The sequence below is a fragment of the Pantherophis guttatus genome, chromosome 3, assembly GCF_059756535.1.
Source record: "Pantherophis guttatus breed Tessera chromosome 3, ASM5975653v1, whole genome shotgun sequence".
In the NCBI taxonomy this organism is placed as follows: domain Eukaryota; kingdom Metazoa; phylum Chordata; class Lepidosauria; order Squamata; family Colubridae; genus Pantherophis; species Pantherophis guttatus.
The window spans coordinates 28835415-28862575 of NC_142065.1; the positions used below are offsets into that span (position 1 = coordinate 28835415).

General features: G+C 37.8%; 1 long non-coding RNA gene across 2 annotated transcripts in view; it reads left to right on the forward strand.

Annotated features, from left to right (window-relative positions):
* LOC148114532 (uncharacterized) overlaps positions 1 to 26164 on the forward strand; it is a 39751-nt gene extending 13587 nt beyond the window's left edge. The window contains exons 1-3 of one of the 2 annotated variants that reach the window (XR_015732995.1): positions 3101 to 3198; positions 17417 to 17534; positions 25975 to 26164. This is a non-coding gene — a long non-coding RNA (uncharacterized LOC148114532). Of the gene's footprint in view, positions 1 to 3100; positions 3199 to 17416; positions 17535 to 25974 lie in introns of those variants that run through there. The other variant, XR_015732994.1, reaches the window with a different exon arrangement.
* Positions 26165 to 27161: the final 997 nt, after the last annotated feature.

Here is a 27161-nt window from a genome sequence, read left to right on the forward strand (position 1 = left end):
AATGGATGTTGTTTCGATTTTGCCTAATGTGATCATGGGCTGGATGAGGGAAAATAATCAAAATTGAAGTTGGAGATTGAAGCTCAATCTATTAAGTACAGGGTTATACACCTTCTAAAAGAGCAGGTTTGAGATATAGGAGAGGTCCTTGATCCTGAACAATCAGTGTATTGGCAGCTGGTGGTTACATGAGGAAAACTTTGCACAATCTTGTGTACCAGCTTTGTCACTTTCAGAGCTGGTTAGATTTGGCAGAAGCCATCTACACCTTGATTATATTCTGTTTTGACTACTACAATGCATCCAAGATGGGACCACTCTTCAAAAGTGTCTGGAAGTTATTGGTGATATGAAAAGCAACTGCTAGGCTGCTAATTGGTACAAAATAGAATCATATGATATCTTTCTGAAATTTCTGCATCAATTACCAGTTCTTTACCAGGAAAAACTCAATATGGCAATTTTTAAAGCCCTAAATAGTTTAAGATCTGTCTATTTGGTGTTATAAATCTCTCTGGTTGTTAAGAGGGCTTCATTGTTAGCCTTTCTTTGGCAGTTATATTTGGTCTTCACTCTCAGACAATGCATTATTCCAACAGGCTTTCAGCTACAAGATTATTTTGGTCTATTTATTTATAAAGTATATTTTATATTTATACTTCTGTGTTATATTTTATTAGCTAGCATGATTGCTTGACTAGGAAAAAAAGGGAGAGGCAAATCAAATAAGTAAACAAACAATTAAAATTGTTCTGGAAGCTAGTGCTTTTCTTTGCGGTTAGCCATCTTTGTTTTGAAAGTTATTTAAAATTTTAAAAAAAATTGCCAAAAGAAAGTAGAGGGGCATCATGGTAGGTACATGCATGCATTTTGGTCCACAGTAGCCCCACAGCTGGGGCTGGATCTTCAGCTACAGTGAGATGTATCTGTCCCCATCACTCCTCATGTTTGACCTGGGTCAGTCCCCGTCTTTAACAATTCACTCAAACTAAGATCTAGTATAAATCTCTCTGTAATCCTTGTTTTACTCTGTAACAAGCTGAAATCCTGTCTCCATTCTTAGAACCTTTCCATTACTTTGACCTGACTGCTGGGCTGCCACAAGCTTTTAAGTCAAAGGTAAATCTCCTATTGACTTTAATGGAACAGAAATAGGCCCTAATTCTCTATCGCCACTGGAGCCCTCGTTCAGAAAATTGAATCTTCTTTAAACATTGGCAGCACATCACAGACATCTCAGAAGTATATCCCTCTCCCTCACCACCCCCCACCACATATCCTCTCTTTCTTTAACAGGAAACCCAGGAGTTAAGTTACATTTACAATGACCTGGAGCTCCAGGGGTACATGAATATCTCACTTAAACAAACAGGCAGCATTTTTCTCCCAGTTAAGAGGAAAGGGTCTAAAAAGGAAAATTTAGCTGACTGGAGACTGACCAGCCCCTGCAGTGCTGAACATACATGCAGCCCTGGGTGTCAACAATTTACTAACCTACAGACTCCAAACGCAAAGAAATCAATCAAACACCACCCACTAGTTGAAGAAGCAGAGCTCAGAAAGTTTAGAAGAACTGGCAGGTGATTTGGGAAGGAACAAGGTTTGCTGTGGCCACTGACCTTGCCCTTTAGCCTCTGTATTTGTTTTAACAAGTTGATTGTTTTCTTATTGATTATGGTCTGCAGCAGGAGGTCCCTCAGGAGATTAGGCTTCGGTTTAGAACTTAAGTATGGGAATGGACCTGAAAAATCACCTTAGAATTTGCAAAAGTTGAAGTGACAGAAATTCTCATAATAGAAATGCAAGCAGTTACAAGGGGAGATGGAATTTTCCTCCCTTATTTTCTTTCCCCTCTCTGCTCTTTGATTCTTGGCTGTACATCCTTTTCTACTTCAAGGGCTGCACACAGCCCTGAGTGATGGGTTAGAGACTGTTGAAACACATGTGTTCCCTATACAAGCACAGTTATGGGCAAGCCCCTTCCTTACTTTGCTTTGACTGAATTGATGTGGCCACAGCTGCTGGATTTTATCATATTCCCACAGGTCCATTGATTTAAAAAAAAATCCTTTGGAAGACTTGGCTGCTTGAAAGGCCAGATAATTCTTCCATTTGGACTGCTAGCCAAGAAAAGCTGATCTGCATGCCCAGAATCAGAAAAAAGCATCCAAAGCACTCTTCCAACTTCTATGGTTATTTTTATGCTTTGAGGAGGAGTGCTTTGGTCATGCTCACCTGTTTTGCAAAGCATCTCTTTTGAACACTTTGCAGAGCCTTCATTCCTTGTAAATTGACTGGAATATGATTATTACTGTATATTGATCATTGTTCATTAACTTTGACAGAAGAAACCCCATTCAACATTTATTTCTTTGAATGGCATAGAAAAGCCACTGTCCATTCACTCCAGCCTCTGCCTGAATACATTTCTATCCCACCTCTGCCCCTGCAGCTACTGGAACAATCCCAGGTCTGTTCTGGATACTTCTAGGAGAATGCAAGAAACATGAAAAGGAGGAGAAAGCTCAGGATGTTGCCATCTCATAGTAGGATACTTTATATCAAGTTACCTTGTTGATCAATATAGTTGGCTATACTGATCATTAGTAGTTCCCAAGAGATTCAGAGACAGGTTTTTAGAATATAAACCTTGGGTCTTAGCTCTATACCCTTCCTTACATCTAGCTTCATGTTAAATCTTGCTCAGTATTGTAGATTGTCTGCGGTTGGCTTGCATTTCATAGGCATCTACCACACACTAGCAAATTTTACCCAACATTTATCTGAAGCAGTTCTATAATTAAATTGTTTAAAGACTGGGCACACTGCCAGCATAATCTGGATTGTATTTGGCTCTGGCCTGTTGTGTGTCATATTGTTCCAGTTTAAAGAGGAACCAGCCATTATTCCAGAAGTACAGTGCTACAGTAGTGGGTTCTCTCTCCCTAACACTTTCTCTCTCTCTCTCTCTCTCTCTCTCTCTCTCTCTCTCTCTCTCTCTCTCTCACACACACACACACACACACACACACACACACAGCTGTTACAAATGTGTTTAAAATTTTCATAGTGATTCCATGGATTTGTGGAGTTGTGAAATCCACAAATGCAAATTCACAAGAAGAAAATCCATAAGAAGAAAATATTTGAACCCCATGGATGCTCTTTGCTGTGGATATGCTCTTTGGGAGCAAGAGAGTAAGTAAGGATAGGTAAGAATTTCTACTGGAGCAATATCTCTTAGACCAAGGGTCTCCAACCTTGGCAACTTTAAGACCTGTGGACTTCAACTCACAGAATTCCTCAGCCAGCAAAGCTGGCTGAGGAATTCTGGAAATTGAAGTCCATAAGACTTAAAGTTGCCAAGGTTGGAGACCCCAGTCTTAGACTGTCTGGAAGTTGAGTCATCATAACTGAACTTTTCTCTTTTTTTTGTTTCATGATTAATCAAAATAGCTTCTTCAGTCTGATTACGCTAACCCTAACACTGTTAAGTTTTGAGTTTTACCACAACACACTCATGAAATATTTGCCTGTATCTTTTTAAGGCAGAATAAGAAAAAGGACAATCATTTTAAAGTTTTCCTGCAAATTATCTAGCAAAAGATCTATGGATGTAAAAGGTGTCTTACTCCAACTTAAAAATACACTTTCAAAAACTGTTTAAAGTCTCTTTTTATTTTTCTATACAGGCATGGCATAGGATTGACAAATATTCACTTTTCCCTTCTCTTTTCTTTCACTGGGATTTATAGATGCTAGGAGGCAGTTTATTGGGAACATTTGCATCTGGGAAGAATTTCCTAATTAATGGCTTTAATAGAGCCCTGGTTGGTAAGAGAATATTGAAAGAGATCAGTCACCTGTGGATGGGACTAAATTGTAGTAGCATCGTGGTTTGTAACACTATACATTAGCTAGTTAGCAAAGGCACCAAAAGCAGGCTGGCATAATGAAATTCAATACTAGAGACTGACAGCCTCATAAAAAGAGGCTGACGTAGAGAAAATATCATTTATAACATTGACATCTCTATTCCTCAAAGCAGTAAACTGTGGTGCCACTGGCTGAAAGTTTTAGACTGGCATTCATTCACTCACTGTTGAAAGGAATGTGCATCAGGTTTGCAAATGACAGAAGATCAGCAAATTAGCTCATGCTTTAGGCCAGCATTCTGCCCTAAATTCAAGGGTGAAATGCTTCTGGTTTGGACCGGATCACCTGATCCGGTAACGATGGCGGCAGGTGGTTCGGAGAACTGGTAGCAAAAATCCCTGCCCCCACCCCCTCCATGCCCAGCTGAGCCATGCAATCATCAGAGGCTTTTTTTTTTACTTTTAAAATCATTTTTTCTTCAGCCGAAAAAATGCTTTTAAAAGTAAAAAAAAAAAAAAAAAAGCCTCTGATGATTGCACGGCTCAGCTGGGATCGTCAGAGCCTTTTAAAAGCATTTTTTTCTACAACCTCTTTAGCTGAATTTAGGCTAAATTGTATTCTTAAACTGTATTCTGCAAAACAGCATTGCTCCACAAACCAGTTGAAAGAAAACACCAGTGATCCATTTGAAAAGAATCCATGAAGGAAGAGATTTTGGAGATCAGTCCTCAGATTGAAACAATTTGTACAGATGTGCTGTGATATATTCTTTTGGATGAAAGTACATGAAGTACATCATTGTTTAAAGGAAAATATATTCAAGGCTATATCTTTTCTTTCAACATATATTTATAAAAGTGATTTTCAACACGCACGACAACCAAGTCCAAAATATAGAACTAGGCTGCATGTTATGCCAGCTCTGTGGTTTCTTTGCCAGATCTCAGTCCAGATGCTGATGAAATATACTGTCATAAGCAAGCTCCTATATCCCATAAATGTATAATTAATGCATTAAATGTAATGGAAAATAAATACCATTACTAAAATCTGTTTAATTGGAATATTTATTATTTTCTTTTTAAAAGGAAAAAGGAGTGTTTCTCATAAAAATGGTTTGTTGTTCCATAGTCTTGAACAATTTAAGAAATACTCATCTCGAACCAGAAACAAAATTCAAAATGCTGTTGATAGATTAGAGACATGCACTGAAAATAATATAATGAAATGTAATAAAGGCAAATATAAAGTTCTCTGCTTGGGAAAAAGAAATGAAATGTACAGATGAGAAAAATCTGTCTTGGAAACAATAAGAAAAATCTTGGAGTTGTAGTTGATCAGAAGTTAAATTTGAATCAGCGATGGGACACAGCTGTTCAAAGTTACATGGAACTTTAAGGTGTATCAGTAACATTATAGCTTCTTGAACATGTAAACTATATTTCTACTCATTCATGCACTTCAGGGGCTATAACTTTAGTTATTGTGTCCAGTTGTGAGCACCATGGTTTAAGAACGTTTCAGAAAATGATGCAAAGATGGTTTTTAAAAAGTGATGAGGGGACTGCAAATTAAGTTGTAAGAAGAGATTGGCAAAATTTTTATTAGTTTGATTTATATGCTGCCCTTCTCCAGAGACTCAGAGCGGCTTACAATGCTTTTAAGCAATAGCCTTCATACTTTTTGTATATACCTGCTTAGTAGGGCTTTTGGCCCTCCCAAGCGGTGCTCCATTTTATACAAAGTCAGCTTATTGCCCCCACAAACCGGGTCCTCATTTTACCTACCTCGGAAGGATGGAAGGCTGAGTCAACCTTGAGCCTGGTGAGAATTGACCTTGCAGGCAACTGGCAGCTAAATACTACTTTAACAGTAGTTTAGTCCACTGCACCACCAGGCTCCTGTTGTATATCTAGATCAAATAGGTATATAGGTATATTTGATCTAGAAAAAAGGCAAATGAAGAGGATATGATTGCATTTTTCAAGTACATGAAGCTGGTCGACAGAGTGCAGAACACAGAATGATAGCGTGCGTGTGTGCATGATTGGAAATACAATAGCAGATTGCTATTAAATTTAGTGGTGGGCGAAAGAATAGAATACAAGTTCACAAGTTGAAGCAATTGCCAAGGGAGATAGTTATGTTTGGGTAACAGAATAAAATATGGAGAAGAAGACTTCAGAGGTCTTCTAGTCCAATCCCCTGCTCAAGAAGGAAACTGTATAACATTTGAACAGAGACTGGAGAACCATCTTTTATGAATGTTTCGATTTGGATTCCTGCCCTAAGTGAGAACTTAATGGCCAAAATCAGTATTTCCTAATTTTGGCAACTTCTAGAAATGTGGACTAATCTTTGAGAATTCCTAGTAATGAATTTTGAAATCCACATACCTATGTGCCCATGACTGGGCAACACAGAGCTAAATGGTCCCTTCCAACTCTGTGATGCTATATTCATATTTGTGCTCCTGATTCTTTATTCATTTGCTCACCTATTTTAGGAGATTTATAAATCAACTCAACCTAAGCCAACTCTGAGCCTAATATACATGCGTTTAACATAATATACAGGAATTTAAAAATAATTTTAAAGTATAGTAACTTGATTTTTCCCCACTTTTTGTTTTTGTTTATTGATTTAAATATTGAAATGACTTTGTAATTGATCTATCAAAATCTGATCACTGATGAAATTAAAATTAATTAATTAATTAATTAATTAAGGAAAGGAAAGGAAAGAAAAGAAAAGAAAAAGAAAGAGAGAGAGAGAGAGAAAGGAAGAAAGAAAGAAAAAGAGAAAGAAAGAAAGAGAAAGAAAGAAAAAAGAAAAGGGAGAGAGAAAGAAAGAAAGAAAGAAAAAGAGAAAGAAAGAGAAAGAAAGAAAGAAAAAAGAGAGAGAGAAAGAAAGAAAGAGAAAGAGAAAGAGAGAAAGAAAGAAAAAAGAAAAAGAGAGAGAGAGAAAGAAAGAAAGGAAGAAAGAAAGAAAGAAAGAAAGAAAGAAAGAAAGAAAGAAAGAAAGAAAGAAAGAAAGAAAGAAAGACTTTTCTCAAGCTTCCTATTTTCATGGTAATTTATGGAAAACTACTGGAGGTATCCTCCCAGAATAGGTTTTCCATTTCCAAGTTGATGACTGGTATGAGAATTTATATAAAAGAGGTATCAATGGCACTGATTATTTTTCCCATCTTTGGAAAATTTATCCTTCAATTACAAGTGTTCCTATTAAATGGAATTTAATATTTTGCAAGAGCGCTCATATGTTTTGCCAGCATATTTTTATACACCATTTGGAATGAGGATACTGTAAGGAATGACACATTTCACAACATGAAGTCATGTTCTTAGTAGAAATGAGTAAACAAACATGATTATTGCTATCCTTTTCCTGTCTGAACAGGCAGAAACCAGCAGTAAATTCCCATTTTTACCCCTTTCTGGATACAAAAAACCCAAAATAATGTGCTGGTATGATTGGCTATATCTACAAAGAGAAAACAGCCTTCGGCCTTCACATGTCCTCTCAAATGGAGAGCCTCTCAAACAGCCTCCAAAAGCTCCATTTGAGAAGTTGCCTTTGCAGCCTCCAAAATCTCCAAAAGCTCTGTTTGCAAAGGAGCTTCTCTTTGCAAAGGCAGCCTCTCAATGGAGCTTTCAGAGGGTGAAAAAGCAAGGCGCAGAGGCCAAATTGGCAACCCGGAACAGCTGCTGCCTTGTCAGACCAGTTCCACGCTTCCTCTGCTATACTCACTGGAGTGCCCTGCAACAATCAGCTGCATTTTTGAAGCTGCATATCTGCCCCAATGAGGCATGTGCATGCTCACAACCAATGAACCTGTTGCTAAAGTTCACCTCTGGGAACAGCTGATTGGGGGTATTCCAGGAGGCCATCCACCAGTCAGCTGCTCATGCTTAATCAGGCTAATTTGCTGAAGCTGATCAGGCTGTTTGCTAAGGATACTAGCCAGATGAATACCAATGGATGCTGGTAGGCAGAGGCAGAATTATTTTTTTCTTCTTTTCCTCCCCCAAAATTAAGGTGCATCTTATACTCCAGAGCATCTTATGCTCCGAAAAATATGGTAATTTTAGTTTTAATTTAATTTTTAGCCTGAGCTAAAGAAGAATGAAAACAAGAACCCTCCCAGATATGTGTGTTTAATTTTGTATGTAAAAACTTTAATACAGGACAGGAATTTAGTACACAACAAATATTATTTGAATCTGTATGCTCATATTGAATATTGAAAGACAAAAATATTGAACAACAGTACAGGAAACTGCTATTAGTATTGTTTTGCCCTGTGTGAGGCACATTAGCTTCAGCAGATCTGTTATGACATCCTGATTCTCCTTGGGTTTTTTGGGGGAGGGTGGGGGTGTGAGGCAGTGGTGGGTTGCCCCCGGTTTGCACCAGTTCTATAAAACCAATAGTAAAACTGGTGGGAGGCTCCGCCCACTGGCCCTGACATCATCAAAACGCTTCTGCGCTTATGCAGAAGAGTGCACGTGCGAAGCGCGCACATGCGGCCCCATTGCGAACCAGTAGTAAAGGGAAGTAGAACCCACCCCTAGTGTGATGGGATAAAGCAGCATGATTCTGCCATCTCAAATCCTCAACAAGTTCCATTATTGTGAGAGGGCTCTGTACTTGCCCAGCTATTGGTCCTGCAAAGTTGATCTGAAAAGCCAGACAAAGCCAACAACTTTGCAAAAGCTTACTATTTTGATTTATTTTTCCTGGTCTCATGAACATCTTTCTGCATTTGTGTCTCTTAGTATTGTTAGTTTCTTGGAGGTTTGTATGAATACTCTTGGAGATCTACCTGGAAGATTATCAAATCTTCACAGAAAATATATTTTTTCAGCATAAAATGGGTTTTGTTTTAGTGTCCCCAAAATATTTTCCAAAGGATAACTGAAATAAGCAGTTGAAAATTACAGTTATGATGTCTGATACTTTTTTAAATGAGTTTTACAAAGATTATTCTTTGCTTAAAAGACTATTTTAAAATTAAAGAGTCTTTTGTAATTTGACAGTAATTTTACTAGTTGTACCCTACTAAAAAAGTCAAGCTTCGAATAACAAATAACATGGCTCCCTTTGCAAAAGTATACGTTAATTTGGAAAATCAACATATTCAGACAGAACATTTGAATAAACCTAATCTTAGCAATAACTACTGGCAGAAAAATCACAAATTGTACAATTAGAATCCCTGGGAGTTGAAATCAGTAATATAATGACTGAATTAGATGGCACAGCTTATTATACGGTGCACTGAGATATCCACCCCAAATGATTGGATAATGTATAGCTATATACATTATGTTTACCAATATAATGTTACTTGAGGTTCATTACTGTCACTAGCTCCACCAGAGCAATAAATTCTCAAATAAATGTTCATCCAATAGCAACAATGCATAACAGAACTAACAAAACATATCATAATCTATTCAAGGAGTCACATATGATGCTACTAAAATCCCAGTATCTACGATTTTACATCACAGATACACAAAACTGTCCTAAATGAAAGGCAGTATATCCTATCAACAATTGGAAAGAGTGTGTATACTTCTCCTAGTAGAGCTCATGGGTCAAATACATTGTTTCATTTTTAGGAAAGTTATCAGATATTAGCAGATGCCTAGAATTTCCCCTTCCCTTACAACTGTAAAAACATCTAATCAAAAAATCGAAAGCAGACAATGTAGGCAGAAAAAAAAATAAAACAATGGAAATAGATAGCATCTCTGTAGGGAGAGAGACTTCTGTACCTATATATTTAAGGGAAAGAAATTAGTTCACATAAACTTCAAGATATGAGGACATCCTTATGGTTCGACAGGAAAGAAGAAAATAAAGATAACTTTTATTCTGATTCACTCTCACTCACAGTCCCAGCCTTACAATCAATTGCACTGCGGGCAATTCCACTTTGCTTGTCTCCTGCTATTTCCTAAACCTACTTCAGAAATTCTGGTCCAGATTATAGATACTAGTCAATCCCTCATTGGCTGATTTTATGTAAGACCAATCTACCATTAGGTATTTTTTCCTTTTAGGGACTGTTCCTCTTCACTAGTCCCCATATCTTTATCTTTACCCATTGTACTGTTTCTTTGACTGGTGCAGAACCTTCAAAGTTTTTCTTTTTTCCATTATGGCACCATTGTCACTGTAATGTTAGGGATCAAAGCAATATGGGACAAATCCTACCTTCCAGGAACATACAAGGAAATTTTGAAGCAAAGAAGAACTAATGGCTCAACTTTATTGAAATAAATTGGCAATGTTACTACATGCAACTTTAAAAGAAAGGAAAGGCAGGGGAAGGCAAGCATGCTTCACCTAGCCTAGGCAGAACCTGAAATAGCAATAGCAGTTAGACTTATATACCGCTTCATAGTGCTTTTTACAGCCCTCTCTAAGTGGCTTACAGAGTCAGCATATTGCTCCCAACAAATTGGGTCCTCATTTTACCCACCTCGGAAGGATGGAAGGCTGAGTCAACCTTGAGCTGGTGAGATTTGATCTGCTGAACTGCAGCTAGCAGTCAGTTGAAGTAGCCTGCAGTAACTGCACTCTAACCAGTGCACCAATTTGGCTCTGTTGTCCAATGGAAGATGATGATAATGTATCATGAGCTATTGAAGGGTCAATGAAAAGTCTCTTGTTAAAAAGCCCTACACACACAGACTTGCAACTACAGAGAACAGCTATCTGGTAGACCAGAAGGAAATAATTACATAGAACAGGGACCCGCCTTGAGATGGGAGAGAGGGGGTTAGGTACTTCAGCCAATCAAATCTGGGGCTGCCATGAAATGGAATGAAATGTTGGAGACTATCTGCTCTGAAATGCTTAACCTTGGATGTGTTTCAAATGGACAGAATGATAATCTATAAATGGTTTCCACGTTAAACTAAGCGCAGCATCAGACATATTTCTTATGTGAAATTATTTTAACTTTGTATTATTCTTAAAGTGAGCCCAGAATATGCCATGAGCATCCAACAAATTATGCCTGTGCCTTAATAGGCCATATGTCCCTAATAAGAATTCCCTTCTAGAATTTCTTGAGCTTGATTTTTACAGCACCTGAATGACATATTGACCACCCTGCCCAGTGAATGACCCCTCCATTATAAATAATGGCTTGCTGCTGAAAAGGCCACACATCATCTCCAGATTACAACCTTGAAGAATGGGGTTCTGAAGGCTTTGTTATACTAAAAGGCACTCTCAACGTTACACATTAGGTGAGACCTGAAACTGTTTTGCATGGATTGATGCAAACTGTTAGTAAGTTCTTGTAATATGCTCCCCTGTGCATTCCTAGCCCTCCCCAAAAGTGAAACTTGACCGGCCATCTAATTTGTGTAGCTCCACAAATCATTACTGGTGGAAGCTGCCAAGAACTGTTGGAACTCATGCCAAAGCTCGGCTTTTTTATATTGACAGACAAATAAGCTATCCAACAAATGAAAAGGTTTCACAGCTGACACAGTTAATTTTACTGTATTATAATATATAGTCTTTATACATCTATACAATGAAGAAAAAAAACATATTCTTCAACAGTTGCTTTTCAAATCATACATAGAAAATAACCAGTTCATAAACTCAAAAAAAATATGTTTCTGTATATATCAAATCCATCAGGGATCATTACTCATCTTATTTTGTTATACTTCTCTTGCTGTAGATGTGAAAAATAGCTTCCCTCGCCCAGTCCTGAGATACTTTATTCTCTAAATATAGCAATAATTTAAATCTTTTAAGTGAATGAGAACATAAGAAGGTCCCCAAATGGATCAAGCCATAAACCCCTGCAGTCCAGCACTCCATATACAGAGTGGTCCCATGGATACATTTGGAAAGTTCACAAGGCAGAGCAAACTCCTAGCTTCACATCATCTATGTTGGGCATGATTTTCTATGCCTCTGTCCTCTTACTTTCCCTTTTTCCATGTATAAGTGCCCAATCTGTAATAGCCATTCCTCACATTAATCAATCTGGTTACTCAATTTTTCAATCTTTTCCACATATTCTAGCTATAAACAATAATATTCTTGTCAAAAAGGCCATATAACCTTGCTCTGTGCTTTTTAAACCAGAAAGAAATCCTCCTGATCTCACTTGAGCATGTATAGAAAACCTGCAAACACCGCTCTGTAATTTTACATTGCCCTGCCCATATTTGGGATTATAGCTAAAAATATCCAGGCATTTGATGTGCACCTCATTCACTCATTAGTAATGTAGAAGCAATAGTTGGGTTGCAAGTTCAGATGCAATATAGTCTAAATGTTTTCCATCTCCGCTGCATTTGGATAAATCAGGGTTTTTTACAATTCAGAGAGGTCTGGGGGAGAATGATCATATAAATCCATTTCCTATTTTTCTCCCGCAGCATCCATTGTAAATTAAATCTTTTTCTTTGTTTTTCTAATCCATTGAAGCTAATGGCCCAGTAAATAAGAATGCGTGTTTCGAGAGGGGGATCCAGAAAAAAAAATGACATAATTTTGTATTATATTTTAATTGATAGGTTTTACTGTCTGAAATAAACATGTTCCAGTTAGTAGTCTGAGGTTTTGAATGGGATTCTCTGTATATTGACAATTATCTCCAAATTCTCATGAATATAAGGAAGTCACTACTGATTCTTCAATACCAACCATACCTAATCCTTCTTGACATGCAGATTATATATTCTGCGGATTTGGTACATGAAACACCATTCATTCATTCATTCATTCATTCATTCATTCATTCATTCATTCATCCATCCATCTATCCATCCATCCATCCATCCATCCATCCATCCATCCATCCGTCCAATCCCAAAAGTAGGTAGCCAACTGGAATGATCTAACATTTACTATGTTTTAAACTATGTTCCAGTCCGATTTTAGCCTTATTCCAGTCACTTATGCAGAATTAGGAGTTTCTGCATAGGAGAGCATCAAAATATCAAGGTGGTAATCAAAATTCTGTGGCTGAAGATCCACCCCTTTTTAATCTGCACTGCAATCCAAAGGGGGTGGGGTTTTGGTCACACAATCATAATTGCTATCTTGACCCACCATGTGGATATCCCTGTGAAGGATTGTTGTGTCATTTGAGGTAAACCAGAGACATTAGGTACGCTTACCACCTTGAGATAAAGATATATTAAAAAATATTTAACACTAACAATAATAGTTTGTTCATTAGTTGTAATATTTATAGCCAGTTACCACCCAAGCTGAATTGGCAAAAATTCCACCCTGTTATTATTTCCCCTTTTCATTTAATATTTTACTGTATTTTTTTCCCTCTGTGAAATTTTGTCCCTTAAGGTAAATGCAATTAAATCTAGTGTTTCAATGGGAGAATTGCCATCAGCTTCTCTAGATGGTTCCTTGCTTATATTTCCCTCTGACTTTAAAGCTTCAGAAGCCCTCTGTGACAAGGCATTCACCTTTATTAATGTACTTTTAAAAGAAATTAAAACTGTGTTTTAATTTGGAAAATTCTTAAAATGTGCCAGTCTGTAAAAAGGCTAGAATTCTGAGATCCAAGGTCAAAGCTCCATTTAGTCATGAAACCACTTGGATGAATTCTGATTAATCTACACTTTATCTCACTCTAATCTTCTTGTCAGGATTGATGAGACGACCAAGAAGGACTTGGTGGGCTTGTTGAGTTAAAAATGAGTTTAAAGAAGGAAAAGAAGAAAAGTCAATTTCAAGATCTTTGTGGATTATTTATACTTTGTTTTCCATTTAAGTTTTAAACTGTCCTATCGCATATGCATCACTCATACATCTTTGGCTCATACGAAGAGCCCAGTTTCACACTCAGTTGTGACTTCTTGATTGTATACAATTTCATCCTAATGCATACTACCAGGTGATGAACTGTACATATAATGTGTGTGTGTGTGTGTGTGTGTGTGTGTACTATGCATGTGCTCCATACTTTTTTTAACACACCCTGAAAGTCTCTTGTGGCAGGTTGAAGGGTTGATGAATTCTGACCCTTCATAGCCAGATGAGATACAAGAGCCTGTCTTTCCCACTTTATAATTCTTCACTGAAATGCTTGTACTAAAATTGTTTCAAAACCACATGAATTTGGAGTTTTCATTTCACCCTTGGACGAAATGTAGAACCTGGCATGGTGACAAGTATAATAGTGCGTAAAAGCCCAATTAACTTGGGATACATGTATATAAATATATACATACACGCACACGCACACATATAGAAAACACTTCTAGGGAAGCAGTGAAATTTCAGAATGATTGTTTTCACACTGGAGCCAGTGGCCCAGGTTTCCTTCAGTTCATCAGCAATCCCAAGCAATCTCGTATACTTTAATCGGCAACACATGCCCATCCAGTTCAGAGCCCCAGCATGTCTTTGGGTAGAACCTTAAAATCAGAAACACCCAAAGGACTTGATGACTGAAAGGCAAAGTTTCAGAATAAATTAGACCTGGGTAGTTAGGCAAGGTGACAATCAATGACTGCCAATGATTGATTGATTGATTGATTGATTGGTTTGATTTGTGTACCATCCATCTTATCTAATTCACATCTTCTATCCCTATTAGTCACTGTTTTTGGTCAATTACTCTTGCCATGCCCTTTCAAAAGATTGTAGAGTGGTTGTTGCTGTTTTAAATATAGTATACTGTATGTGCATATTTATTTAAAGGTACTAATAACACTCCATTCCATCCTATGGTTTATAAAAGCCTATTTAGACATATCAGAAAAATGTTTCAATATAAAGTATATCTAATGCGAATACCAATAGCACTTACACTTATACACCACTTCATAACGCTTTGAAGCCCTTTCTAAGTGGTTTATAGAGTCAACATTTTGCCCCTAACAATTTCATTTTACCGACCTCGGAAGGATGGAAGGCTGAGACAACTATGAGCCAGTCAGGATTGAACTCCTGGCAGTGGGCAGATTCAGCCTGCAATACTGCATTCTAACCTGTGCACCTCTTTACCATTACCACCTCTTTACCATTGAGCCAAGCAGTGGTTAGAGTGCAGTACTGCAGGCTACTTCTGCTGACTGCCATCTGCCTGCAATTTGGCAGTTTGAATCTCACCAGGCTCAAGGATGACTCAGCCTTCCGTCCTTCTGAGGTGGTAAAATGAGGACCCAAATTGTTGGGGGCAATATGCTGACTCTGTAAACTGCTAAGAGAGGGCTGTGAAGCGGTATATAAGTCTAAGTGCTATTGCTATTCTAATGATAATCAGGATAATCAGATTTATTCTATGATTTAACTTTTGCTAGCAAAGTTTCCTTTCTATATTATGTTTTTTTAAAGAAATTACTATCGTTTACTAATACAATTGTGTTAAATGCCCATTACAGCATGCTTGCCAGTTAGTTTGCTTTCTGATGATTTTCTGAGTGACTTGTATTAAAGGTATTAAAATACAATGAAGCCTAAATGCAAACAGGGCATTGTAAGTATTCAACTCAGAATAGAAAGCAGTAAGAATCAATAAGGGTAGACATATATAAATAACAGAAAGGAAGATGATAAACTTTACAAGGCCACAATGGCCTTGGAAATTTCTTGTAGGTACAGCAGCAGCCGTAACGGACAAGGCCACGTTTTCTTAGTGGATTTCCTCCTCAATATACTTGACAGAAGCATCTAGAGAAGATTTTCCAAAGTTTGATATCTCAATAACATAAATATATGTATAAAGAGATGAATACCTTAAGCTCCAGAGCTTTAATGTTAAAATCAATATGTTGATTTGGTCCTGGTCTACCACACTTCCAAATCTGCCATCTGAAGAACGAAGATCATATTTGGCCTCAGGAGAAGCCTTCATGTATCACAACAAGCATCCTTTTTGAAATGCACTGTAAAACAGAAGAGTTTGCAAGGGAAAATGGCTTTTCAGACTAATTTTTCCTTTCCTCATATTGAAAGAATCACAAGATTTTGTCCATTATTCTCATCCTTCAGATGCAGCATTAAAATGCATTCCCCCGCCCCCCCCCCCCCATCTGGGAATGGAGCACTATTGCTAAAGGGGAGGCAGGCAGGCAGGCAATGGGGAAAGGAAGGTGGCAGATTCTTTGGTCCCAAATTTTGAGTTTGCTTGTGATCTCCCTCCCAGCTACATTTTTAATCTCAGTGTTTTAAATGCTTTAATTGACCATTTAAGAAAATACTACTGGGCTGTGGCTGTGGATTCAGTTTACACTTTCTGAAAATATTTGTTTTATGATGGCTGCAAACTCCACTTAGATGCTCTGTTCATTATAGCATCTTGAAAGAAGAGAAGACCATATTCTCATGGACACTATCTACAGTAGATACAAGTTTCATCTTGCCCTGATGAATCCCATGGAATTAATATCATTCCACATAGCTGCCTGGGAGGAATCTACCCTTTTAACTCTTCCATTTCTAACTTCTGTTAGCTGTTATTGTGTTATGTCCTCACAATCTATCAAAAGTATTAGACACTCTTGCCAGTCAGTTGCAGTTCAGGCAGGCATAGGAGATCTGCAGATAATACTAACAAGAGGAAAGGGTATGCTAATTTTTTAAAAAAATCTTGTTCCCACTGTTCCCTACCTCCCAATGCACATCCAACATATCATGCAAGATGTTAGAGTAACTTCCAAATTTGAACTTTTTCACATAACCTATATCTGCTGGTGAAATTCCGAAGAGATATAAACTGCTGAAAAGGTTAGGGGGTATATTAAACTTCCCCTTTTTTATTTTCTGGAGCTAAACATATGAACTCATCTTGGATAAACAGAGCTCGACACATTTTCATCCTGATGAAGCTCTCTTGATTACGGGGCACTGTTATTTTGAAATATCTTTGCCTTACTCATTAGAAGTTGGATACTCAGGGGATAGAATAAGATGGGGACCCTGGTCTTGGTAGCTAATTCCAATCAGGCTCAGGAATGGTTGTGACAGTAAGGAATTACTATCTGCCAACAACTCTGACATTATGTTAAGTTGCCAATTACACTAAATTTATTATTAGAAAGCTTTTATGAACAAAACAGTCTATTATAGTCATTTTTAGCCTCACACTAAATGTTCGAATATAATAAATCAATACTATAAATTACTTGAATATTAGAAACTAAACAAAATGCTTCATTTATTACAAAAAGAAGAATCTTCTTGTATTTTTGTTCTTTGTGGCATAAAGTGATATATTGATCTTTGAGTACTGAGATTTCCTGAGCTATGGAATTCAACACTTCAACACAAAGATTGAGTTTCATAGCTCAGCAATGCTCCATGATTCCACAGAAATATTCTTTGTAAATATTTTGGCCAGCAAATTGGGCAACATGGAACCTTAGGTTTGGTATATCATGAATATCTGACTTACAGGGGCACTATTTTATTATTGTTGAGACCTATTTGACTGAATGACTCCAGATGGTGATGCTATTGCTTGACTTCTCTATCATATTTAGAGCATGCCTTTGAAATACCATCATTTATTTCTTTGTAGAAGATACAAAAACAAGAATTTACCAACTACCAAGATCTGCCAACTAGCAGATAGTTCAGCAGATCAGCGGATCAAATCTCACCGGCTCAAGGTTGACTCAGCCTTCCATCTTTCCGAGGTGGGTAAAATGAGGACCCAGATTGTTGGGGTCAATATGCTATTTAGTATGCTGTCTTTGGTATAAGCCGCCCAGAGTTCTCGGAGAGTGGGCGGCATAGAAATATGAATAATAAAAAATAAAATAATAAATAAATGAATATATCTGTATTTTTGAAGAGAAAATAAATCTATTCTTTGGATGTCACAACTCTTTCTTTTTCAATCAGAATTCTTCTTTCAGAATAAAAGCAATTATCTACACCTTTTCAAAGTGATGTATCTAACCAACTAGGAAAGGTGTAAATAGTTGCTTTTATTGTAGTAATTGTTTTGATATCAGCACACATACAGTCTCACACAGTGTTTTATTTATCACCTAACTCAGTGCATGATCCTTATATAAACCTTCCCATCCATGTTATTCTATTATAACAAAGAGAAGGAAAGCATAATTCCACTTTTTGCATATTTAGAATGTTTAAATTTTAAAAAAAATACTCAAGAGACTTAGAATTACTCACTTAGAGACTTAGAATTACTATTAAAAAGTAATTAAAAAGATATGTATGCAAAACAAAAGTGATGTCCTAGGAAGAATTTGGATACAATAATAAAAGATTGCCTACAATCATAAGAAATTACCTACACAATGTAAGCAAGAAGAAGCCCATATAAATTTAATGGGAACAAGACTTTTCAGACCAAGGTTATTTTTGTTCTTTATTCTGTCATTCGGTAAATTTAGTATTGTGATTTCACCAAAGCATTTGGCAAAGTACCCAGTGATATTCTAGTTAGATACAGTCTGGATGGCATGACACAAGCTGATTATATTGTTGAAAAATCATACTCAAAAACTACTCAGCAACAGTTCTTCACCAAACTGGAAGAAATATAGAGAAAGATCAGATGTCAAGCCACAAAGTTCAGTTCTGTACCCGTCTTATCATTAACGATGTGTATAAAAAGGTGGAGAGAATGTTCATGGCATTCTCAAATGATGCAAAATTCAATGGGATAGCTAATACCTTAGAAGACAGAAATAAAATTCAAGATTTTGTTGTTAGCTTAGGGAAACAGGCTGAAAATAATGCAATGAAATGTAATAGAGACAAATGCAAAGTTGTACATATAGGAAACAAATAAAATGAACAAGTATGGAATGGGAATAGTACTTGGGAAAAGTCTATGGAGATTCTCATTCATCCAGGTCATGGTTGTCTTAAAGGTGCTCTTTCAAGAGGCAAGAGGACTTTTTGGTTTTTCTTTAAAGACATTTCGCTTCTCATCCAAGAAGCTTCTTCAGTTTTGACTGGATGGTGGGGAATGGAAAGAATCAAGGAGTATAAATTCTTCCATTCTACACCATCCAGTCAGAACTGAAGAAGCTTCTTGAATAAAAAGCGAAACGTCTTCAAAGAAAAAGCAAAGTCCAGTTGCCTCTTGAAAGAGCACTTTTGGGACTACTTAGGAAAGGATGTTGCAATAACAGCTGATTACAAAATGAACAAAAGTCAGAAATGCAATGTGGCTTTAAAAAAAACATATTTCATTTATTTGGCTATTTAAATAAGCCTATTTGACAATGCAATTTACAGGGATACACCAAACCATAAATTACTTGGGAAAAAAAGGAAAATAAAATGTAATAGCATGTAAAACTAATCAGCATTTACCCTAATTAGCATTTTTATCAGCACCTAAATGCCCTGGAAATTAAAATTATCAGCTTCCTCCTCACCATGCTTCAGGAGACAACTATTTCAGGGTGTAGAGACAGCCACCAAGAGGTATATTTTGGAACCCCATCTGGCATGGAGATTCTCAGTATCCCCTCTCTAAAAATGTTTAGTACTGATAGAAGAGAATATTTGTAGTTCAGGATTGAACTGTGGGGTCCTTTTGTGCTCTCTGACCTTGGTTGTTTTCTTGCAGACATTTTATTATTAAAGTAATAACATCATCACTGTAAAATGCATAGTGTTTTAAAACTTGCAGGATAGATGTTCTGATAGATACCAAGCCATGTAGGAATGCAAATGCAATTGTAAACTACATCAATAGACATTTGAAAATCTTGGGAAGTAAGAGCAAACCTATTTTACATTGGTCAAAACTCACCAGAAGAACTGGATCTAGTTTGGATGCCACCCATTAAGAGGAATTCAGACTAAAGGGAACAGGTGCAGGCAAAGTTTTATACAGAAAGATTGAAAGATTTGGCTGTGTTGAATCTTGGGAATAGAAAACCAAGCAAGAACATGTTCACACGTTCAAGTATTGAAAGGATGTCAAGTAGAAGAAAGCCAGGCGCTCCTTTCTGTCATTCCATAGGCCAGGACAAGAAATAATATGTTCAGGTTAAGACAGTTTCTGATGATGCATATCATAAAAATATCCCACAAATTAGAATGGTTTTATTGTGGGTCCAAGCAGGGGTACTATTCACTTACCTTCGCTACTGGTTCACAAATGTGAACTGGCTAGCTTAGCTCACACGTGCCACCTCCGCGCAAGCGCAGAGTATCAAAAATGTGGAAAAATGGGACATGATTACATCCAGGTGGGTGGGCAGAGCCACCCGCAGCCGCCACTACCAGTTTGCCTGAACTGGATAGTACCAGCTGAATACCACCACTGGGTCCAAGGACTCAGAGATTTTATGGGCTCCTCTTTGTTGAATAATCATTTATTGGGAAGGGTTTGATTTGGATTCCTGCACTGAACAGGGGAATAGATTCAGTGGCAGATCTGTTCCAGGGGTGGGTTCTATTTTTTTTTTTACTACCGGTTCTGTGGGCGTGGCTTATTTTGTGGGGGTGGCTTGATGGTCACGTGACAGTGGGCATGGCTTGATGGTTATGTGACTGGGTAGGTGTGGCCAACTCAATGTCACTCACGTCAAGGGGTGCCTCGCCTGGCCCCTCCCCTCCCAGCCATTCATTGTCACACCCAGCCTCAACATATCTATATTTCTGAAAAAAACGTTGTTCATCTTTTTTCAACTTTATTATCTACATACTATAGATGCACTTTCATGGACCACTGAAAGGAGAAATGGCTCATATGCTTTGCCCAAGAGTGTGATAGGCAACAGGCTTTTAAGGGGCTGCCAGAAAGAAGGGGGGGCAATGTATTTTCCAAAGCACCAGAAGGCAAAACAAGAAGCAATGGATGGAAACTGAACAAACCTAAAACTAAGGAGAAACTTCCTGACAGTGTGAACCAATATAGGTGCAGAAATATTTCAGTCATAATTTCATATATAAAATAGCCATTCGTGTAATACAACCTGCCTATTGTTCAAAACAGTCATTAGTATTATGGCTGATGTTTGACAGCAAGCCTAAAAGACAAAGATTACAAGAGTTCTTACAAGCATATTAAGATAGACTTATGCAGTGGTGGATTTCAAACTTTTTTACTACTGGTTCTGTGGGTGTGGCTTGGTGGGCGTGACGTGGCGTGACAGGGGAAGGTTACTGCAAAATCCACATTCCCTCCCCACTCCAGGGGAAGGTTACTTGCCTGATACTCATTCCACATTCATGCCAGCTGCATAAAAGACATTTTGTAAGAAGAAAACAGCTATGGTGCTTAGAGAAAATAGAAAGTGGAAGCCAGAAGTTCGGCTCCATTTCCAAGGAGGCAGAAAACTCATTGAAGACAGGTTATTTCACAATGGAAATTGCCCAAACCTTTTTAGAAATACAAAGCCCATGTTGCACAAACCCCAAAACTTCAAAAACATAGAACCATATAAGAATCCCTCCTCTTATCCAGTTTGTTGTTCAGCTGACCTAGAAACGAACTGTTGAATGTCACTTCGCTTCTGCAAGTAAGAACCTCCTTCCAGCAGCTGCTTCTTGGCTTCTCAATTTAAAGCGACGGCATCTTTTTTTCCCCTCCTTTTTCTTTGGCAAGTGATCTCCTGGCTGAGAAGCGTCCTGATTTTTTTCCTTCTAGCCGATCAGTTTAAAGCAACGGTGTCTTGTTTTTTTTCTCCTTTGTCAAGTGAGCCCTGATTTTTTTCCTTCTATCCAATCAGCTGGGAGTCGGGAGGCAGCAAATAGATTGGGAGCGGGGCCAGGCAGAGGTGGTATTTACCGGTTCTCCGAACTACTCAAAATTTCCACTACCGGTTCTTGTGAACCCACCACTGATCTGTTCTCTTCCAACTCCATGATTCTATCATTTTATTGGTCAGAATTACTTCTGAGTGCATTTGACTTAAAAAGTCCTCTTCTGCTTTGCTGCAGCCACTCTTCTCAGCACAAGAGATGGGAAGAAACCCAACATGAGAGAACACCACTGGCTGAACTACTTCCCACAGGGAACAGATTGATCTTTCTTTCTTTCTTTCTTCCCTATCCAATCAATGGCAAACCTCTGTAGCTGCATTTTAGTCTTATGGATTTTCAGTCAGGAGCTTGAAGACAAAAGATATTTGTCTATTGTCTCATATTGCTTGGCCCAATTTATAAGAATGCATTTGTTATACTAAAAGTGGGCATAAAGAATTAGGAAAAAAATAAGAAGAATGACCTGCTTGCTTTCTCATATAGTAAGTGCTGTCTAGTTAAAGACAGAAACAAACAAGCCAAAAACCTAGCAATTCCAGGAGGAATGAATGAAAGAGCTGGCCAATAATGGACCAAACTATCTTTCTAACCCCAATTTGCAGTACAAGGTTTATAAAGGACAATCAGTTCATTAAACACACTTTTTTTTATTAACAATAGAAAGATGACTCTAATGCTCCCTGGGTTCAAATGGCAGCTATTTGAGTCTAGCCATTTCTGAAATATATTGGAAAGCATCCAAAGTTATCAAAATATTTTCCCACAATAACACAAATATAATCACAATTGCATTGCTCTTTATTCTAATTATGAACTGTAATTCACGCCTTTGCATTCTGTGTTTCGACATTTTTTTACATGTTGGCAAAACATGAATCCCAAAGTGTCTAATTTATTCAGTATGCTTCCGGCCAGATAGCTACTTGCTGATTGTTTTTACTATATTGTGGTGTGCAGGTGTGCAACCCAACTCCCAAAATGTTCTAGTCACCTCTCACTCATTTTCAGTCTTCTTTAAAGAAGGAATAGTCGTATCTGGCTTTTACTTTATCAGCCCAGAGTTTCAAGATTCTGATTAATCCTTTTCTTGAAAAAGTATATATATAAAAAAAATCTCACTGGTCTGCATTAGCAACAGTGGAATGACTTGCTTTCAGAAATTGTGGATGTTCCATCACTTGTAGCTTTTAAGAAGAGACTGGACAGTCAGTTGTCTGGATTGGTATTGGGCCATGATGGTGAACCTATGGCATGCGTGCCAGTCCCTCTCTAATGGCACATGAGCTGTTGCCCCAGTTCAGCTTCACCATGCATGCGTGTGCGCCTCCCACTGGCCAGCTGATCTTTGGGTCTCTGCCATGCATGCGCGGGGGGCAGGGCACATCCAGGGGGCACGTGAGCATGTGGAGGGTGCGTACAGGGGACATGCATGCATGCATGTGGACTGGAGCGCATGTGTGGGGCCTGTTATTGGCTACAGATGCCTTCCAGCTGGCATCTGAAGGCAAAACGGAGGCCGGGGTGATGCATGCGAGTGGTGGCAAGTGGCTGCAGAGAGTGGCCACAGAAGGCAAGGCAGGTGTCAGGGTGTATGAGGCCTGTTAAGTAGATCAGCTCGACCACTCCCATCCCCACCCTAGCTTATTTTTTACCTGTGTGCCTCGCCCCACCCCCCGCACCCTAGGGTTGGAGGGGTCTTAATTAGGGCTAATTTTGTGGGTGGGACTTAATTTGATCACATGCGCTCAAAAATGTGATAGGGCTTCTTTTCAAGGTGGGTCATCTTTTTGGAGAAACATGACAAATAAATAAATAAATAAACAATGAATAAATAAATATCAATATCATTGATATTGCAATTCTTTGTCTCATGTTTTGCATGCTCACCCAATTTAAACATCTCAGTTTATCTTTAAAATGACCAAGGGCTTGGCATAACTCCAGCCTGCATCTGGTATGCATAAACTGACTTTAAGACCATTTGCCAAGACTCTTCTCCCTTCCATCTGATATAAAATTATCATCAAATAGTGCTTCTTTGTAACAGTATCCCAGTACTTTCCACAAAGAAGTGTAACTGATGCCAAGATTGCCTGACAATTTTAAAATCATCTATTTAGGAAAACACATACTGTAAATGGCTTTAAGGAAACATTAGGTTTGATCTGGTCCCTGTGACTTTGCTTTTATATACCGTCCTCAAATCCCTTATGACAGATGTCTAATTCTATACCTATGTTCTAAGAATCTGCACTAATGCAAGGTAAAAATGATTATTGTTCCTTTAAAGATAGTTTTGCTCATCTAGGCTCATACTGATTGCCATCTGCTGGGCAAAAAAATCTCTGAATGTACCCATTAAGTCTCTGAGTTGTGCTGCCCCATGAGTACCAGAGTTGACTGCACTTGGCAGGTTGGAATAAATTTTGGGGAGAATGGTCAATGAACAGCTGTGTTGTTACCATTCTGCTCAGCTCACTATAGGTTAGATACAAAGCCCCTGCTCTTCTTTTGCATTTAAAAACATTGTTCATTGATTGCTAGTTGAAAACAAAAGCTTATATAACTGAAGTCCCAAAGATGCTTTTTCAAGAATGGAAAGAATCAAGGAGAACAAATCCTTCCATTGCCCACCATCCAGTCAGAGTTGAAGATGTTTCTTGGATGAGAAGCAAAAAGAAAAAATAGAAAGCCCAGTTGCCTCTTGAAAAAGCACCTTTGGGACAATCATAACCTGGATGACTGAAAATCTCCACAGAGATATATAACTGAAGATTATTTTAATAATCTTCAAAATGCATTTTAAATATGTTTGAATGCCCATTTTGTGATTCTATCAAGAATAAGCCTAGCTGCATATTGCATATTGTCCTCAAAGGCCAGTAATCATCATGATATCATCCACCTCATATCCTCACATCTAGAGCGGGGATCATAATGACTTATTCCCACACTATCAAAGTCATGGGGAGGAATCTGAAGGGAAGAGATAATGAATTGGATAGTGTCAGGGGCCACAAGTCAATTTTAGAGAAACCTCCGCAGATATTTGAAGGTTTAATTGTTAGTATTTCAATTAAACTACTTCTACATCCATTTTTTTATTATCTACAGCCAACCATTCAGTGCATAAATACCTACAAAGCATCTCCTATATACAGTATATAGGTTGATATATAGTTATGTGAGGAAATGTTTATAAAAGTTGTGGTAAATCTCACTGGTATCATTTACTTTCTCACCAAAAAGTTGATGGGGGGAAAAAAGAAATCTAGTTGGAGCTGTTTTTCAGGCTTCACATCAAAAAATCTCATTTCCCTGTTCATTTAACCCCTTATTTGGGAATACACTTATATTGCAGAAGACACTCAGATGTAACTTGGCTAAACTAGAATTTTCATTAAAGACACAAATAACACATCAATGATGATTTGCCCTCTATTCAGGGAAACAAAAACATAAACTTTATATAAGGGTTACAAAGGCCCACCATTCAAACTTTGCAATTCTTCCTCCCAGTTTTCCAAATTAACAAGCATTTAACAGTTTTCTTTGTGACACATTTTATAAAGCTTATCTCTAGCCTTAAAATTGCTGGTTGCTATCTTGCCAGATTCAGCCCATAGTTAACATCTACATCATTTGCCTCTTCTGTTAATTTGCCTCTACTTTTTTTCTCTCCAGACTGGGGGTGGGGGTGGACCTTCAAGATCAACCATTAAAAACGCATGAAACAGAAAATAGAACTTTTACTAATTTGGTGTCTTGCAAATATGTTGAGACCAAAACTTATTTTTTTTTCCTGTCTAAAACAGAATATAATTATAATTTCATATAATTATATCATCTTATTATAATTATATAGAAGCTTTTAATCAACTTCATGGTCAACAGCGGGAATTAGTTTGGATTCTTCCTAACATTTTAACAGTTTGTTCATAATTTGTTGTATTTTTTTAATGCTAATAGAAAGATGTGGAATACTTGCAAAGGGGTGGGGGCACAGAAAGAGAGAGGAAAACTCAGGCTAAATCAACTCTCAAATTCCCATGTAAACCAGGATTTAAGAGTGGAAAATTTTCCTTTACCTATTCTTTGGGTGGTACAAAAATGTAAAATTCCTATAGCCTTGCTTCTCTGGGCCAAGTCAAACAAGGATATTGTCCTTTTAATGTCTTAAAGGCTCTGTTTTCTTGTAATGCCAAATGCAATATTTTTTTGAAAACACTACACCAGAAACTTCCCAGCTGAGAAAACAGGCTGGTGAAAAATGATTTCAGAAAATGAAATAAAACCATGCTAAAGTGTGTGTATGATGCGAACATCTGGATAGGGCTTGTTAAATTACCTCTTTTTTTCTCTCTCCTTTTCTCACAGCTGTTCAAAAGAGTCCTGAGAGCAAACAGACAGGTCAATGGGCTGCCTACATTTTTAAAAAAAATTCTCCTTCCACCTAGATGAAGAATCTTGATCACATATGTGTTTAATAAGTAGCTGCAAACACTATGAAGAGGGAAAAAGTTTAATTCCTGTTATATTTGTATGCTCATACTGGTGTATGTGTGCAGAGGTGATGATGGAAAATAAACTCTGAATTTCAAACTCTCTCTGAAAAAAAAAAAACCCTTCTGGTTCTAATCAAATATTTCTTTCAGTACGAGTGGGTGTTTTAAAATCAAAAGCGATATAGATGGTCTATTACTCTCAATGTCTTAAAAGAATAACAGAAGGTTATTCCATTACAATTTGGAGGAAAAGCAAAGGGGGAAATAAATGTTCTAGGTTCACTGAACTGTATCTTCCAAGAGTACTATAAAAATATACACATTTACATTTAACAAGCTTATGTTTAATTTCAGATTGCAACTTTCCTCCAACCTGATTGGCAAAGAAACTAAACAATGATGGAAAAATTAGTTTGTCCTTGTAAAAACAAATAAGAGATATGGAATACTTCTGACTTGTATTTTCATCTGGATTTCTAAGTGGATTTATCATTTTAATGTATTTATCATTTTTCTTATTTTAATTGACTCTGAACTCATCATAATTTTGGCCTATTGAGAAGATGCTCTACATTGATCACTATTTTTGTTGTAAAATCCATACCTGAATTTTGTTCATAAGCAGTTCATGGTTTTAAAAAGCAGGACTAAAAATGAACATATTGTTATGGTCCGCCAACAGCCTATGGTGCTGGCAGCGGAGTCAGACAGTGAGGAGCCTGGGGAGGACAATGGGCCAGTCCTGGAGTCAGGGGAAGGCCCGGACTAGGGCTCTGTGTCAGAGGCAGAGATGGGGCCAGGGCCATCTGGGAGCGATGTGCGGACTCCAGAGCCTCCAGAGGCGGATAGCAGAGAGGCAGAGGAACAGGAGGAGCCTGTTCCTAGTGCATGCATGCAAAGAGCTGCCAGAAGGCAAGAGCAGCTAAAGCAAAAATGACAACTCGGGAGTAAGGCCAGGAATGATTGGCCCCTCCCAGAAGGCTTAAAAGAGCAGCAACGGTTCTTGGTATCTTTATAGGAAAGCAACGTTGCTACATTATATTTGTTTCTTGTCGGTGT